Source organism: Mus pahari, chromosome 1 (genome assembly GCF_900095145.1).
Source record: "Mus pahari chromosome 1, PAHARI_EIJ_v1.1, whole genome shotgun sequence".
Classification (NCBI taxonomy): Eukaryota; Metazoa; Chordata; class Mammalia; order Rodentia; family Muridae; genus Mus; species Mus pahari.
In genome coordinates, this window is record NC_034590.1 from 23,688,880 (window position 1) to 23,691,973 (window position 3,094).

A 3,094-nucleotide genomic window follows, 5' to 3' on the forward strand; every position below is an offset into this window, starting at 1 on the left:
CCAAAGAGAAAGTGGCTCCATCTCTATGCTTGTGGATTATACTAGCACATGCTCAACTGGAGGCAATCCTGTGAGGAAATCTGAAAAACAAAATGACAGATACAAAGCGTACAGTTATTAAAACTTTTGAGGAATATAATAATGATAATATAGCACCTGCTGAAGATGTTACAATTATGATTAAGGTTCCTCAGTCCAAATGGGATAAAGAAGACTTTGAGTCTGAAGAAGATGTTACAACCACACAACCAAGCTTCCCAAGGAGGTGAGCCATGAAATGATGCAGCAGGAGCTCAGGAGCTCAGGAGCTCAAAGGGCACTGTGTCCAGAGAGAAGGGCAGACCCAAGGATTCGGATCACTCAGGGTCGGGGAAGGACAACCCTGACAAGAGGAAGAGCAGTGCCCAGCCAGATGAGGAGAGCACAGTGGTCTGCCTGAGTGAACAAGGACAATTTAAGAATCCCTCTCAGTCTTCCAAGGAGACCAGGACTTCAGAGAAGCATGAGTCTGTTCATGGTTCCTCAGATAAAGACTTCACTCCTGGTAGAAACAATAAAGGGGACTACTGACAGCAGAGATTATTCCAGTTCCAAAGGAAGAGATGAGAGAAGTGAATTAGCAAGAAGAAAGATTCTTTCTCCTCCTCGGAGTAAAGAGTCTTTATCTGGGCAGAAAAGTAAGCTGAGGGAGAATGATTTACCTAAAAAGGGCACCAAGTCGAAAAAAAAAAAAGGTAATTCTAGTCCCCCAAGAGACACAAAGCCTCATGAGCATAAAGCCTTCTACAAAACTAAAGGCCCATGTGAAGAGACAAAGTCTGTAGATTAAAAACTCTGGAAAGGTATGAGAGAAGCATGCTGCTGAAGCTCGCAATGGGAAAGAGTCCAGTGGTAGCAAGCTGCCCTATATACCTAACTCACCATACCCACCCACTGAATAGGAGCTGGCTACTGGGCACATTGAGAAGAATGCCCTCAAGCCAAAACCCCAGCTGAGTCGTTCCTCTAGGCTTTGATCTGATCTAACTAGAGAGACAGGTGGGGCTGACTTTGGACCAGAGCGACAGTGAGAGTATAATCTGTCTGTGAAGGAAGAAGAAGCTGTTGCCAGTATCTCCAAGGACTCGAAAGAGAAAACAACAGAGAAAGCAAAAGAGAGCGTGACTGTAGCAACAGCCAGCTAGCCAGGTGCAGACAGGAGCCAGAGCCAAAGTAGCCCCAGGGTTAGTCCAAGTAGAAGTCATAGCCCTTCAGGTAGCCAGACCGGAAGCCACAGCAGCAGTGTCAGCTCAGCTGGAAGCCAAGACAGCGAAAAGAAGAAGAAGATAGACAAGAAAAGCACAAGAAACACAAGAAGCACACAGGCGCTGGCGATGTGAAAGCAAAAACCATAAACACAAGAAGGGGAAGAAGAGCAAAGACAAGGAGAAGGAGAAAAATGACCAAAAAGTGAAATCTGTCACTGTGTGAAGGACGGATGTTTTAATTGATGTAATTTATTTTTTTTTTTTTACTTTTTCTTTTAATCCCTGTTGCCTCTTTTTTAAAAAATTAGGTATTTTCTTTATTTACATTTTAAATGTTATTCCCTTTCCTACTTACCCCTCTGAAAATCCCCTATCCCCTCCCCCTGCTCCCCAATTCACCCACTCCCATTCCTGACCCTGGCATTCCCCTATACTGGGGCACAGAACCTTCACAGGTCATCTATATTACATTCTGTTATAATGTAAAGAGATTCCAGCTTTGTAAATAATAAATAGAAGACCCTGTGTTACACTTAAAGTATTTGCTGCTTGATTATTTAGTTTTTACATCAGAGCTTTATAAGGAACTTTTGTACAGAATTGGGAGTTGTGACCATGGAACATGAGAGGTTTTGCTAGGGCCTATTACTTTAACCACCATTAATTAGTTGGGTGGAGTTTACTATACTGTGAAATTTTCACATTTGAATATTTTTTAATTCCCTGGCAAATGTTGATATCAATTCAAAAATATCAGCAGAATGATTTGCTGAACTCATTATTGCCCCGTTATGTCACTTTTTGATTACAATAAAAGTTTTCAGTTAAAAAAAAAAGAAGGTGCATAAAAACTGATGACATGAGATCATCTGATCAGAGAAAATCATAAGTTGGCATAAATCAAGTAAATTCAAGTTCATGTGAAAGTAACACAGTGAACTAAGCAACCTGATAGCATGCTAACAACAAAAGATCAGGTTTAAAATGTAGAAAGGAAATTAAGTAACAAACATAGGAGGAAGGGCAGGTAAATAAACCTTGAAAGAATCTCAATTCTAAGTTCATAAGTGACTGATCCATTAATCTTCACAGAGGAAATGGGATGCTATTGAGGAACAATAAAAATACTCATCTTTTCAGCCCCAACCTAACTCCAGAGCCTGGAAAATAGAGTGAAATCTCCTCCTCTCCTCTCCTCTCCTCTCCTCTCCTCTCCTCTCCTCTCCTCTCCTCTCCTCCTGCTTGTGGACGTTGTACATCGTGGTGCGGAGCCTAGTGCGCACCACGATGTACAACGTCCACAAGCAGTTTTAATGATTATAATTCTTACCAGGAAATACCTCCTCTCCCCTCCTCCTCTCCCCTCCTTGCCTCCCCTCCTCTCTCCTCTTCTGCCTTCCTCTTTCCCTCCCCCCACCACTCTCTCTATGGGGAGGGCTTTGAGATCCAGTCCCATATCCCAGGCTGGCTGCTGATTTACTAAGTAGCTGTAGATGACCTTAAACTTATTATTCTCCTGATTTTACTCCCATAATGCTGGAATTACAGGTGTGCAGCTTCATGCCTGGCTAGTACATATAAAGTATTCTACAAAGTGAAGTGCATCACAGCCCGCTTTCATCTATCAAAATCTAGCCTGCTAAAAATTGCAGAAATGGAAGTATAGGCTGATATCAATTTTATAACAATGCAAGATAAAACAAATGTAGCAGGAACCAGTATACAAAGAAGAAAATAACACACCATGACCAAGCAAGATTAAAGGATGTGGTATGTGTTTCTTGATAGGAAATCTGTTAACAAGATGTACCACAGGAACAAAGCTAAGCTGGAAAGTACACGATTAA

The 3,094-nt window shown here is 41.8% G+C and overlaps 1 pseudogene; it reads left to right on the forward strand.

Annotated features, from left to right (window-relative positions):
• The window catches only part of LOC110336204, a 116,784-nt pseudogene extending 115,405 nt beyond the window's left edge, over positions 1–1,379 (forward strand).
• Positions 1,380–3,094: the final 1,715 nt, after the last annotated feature.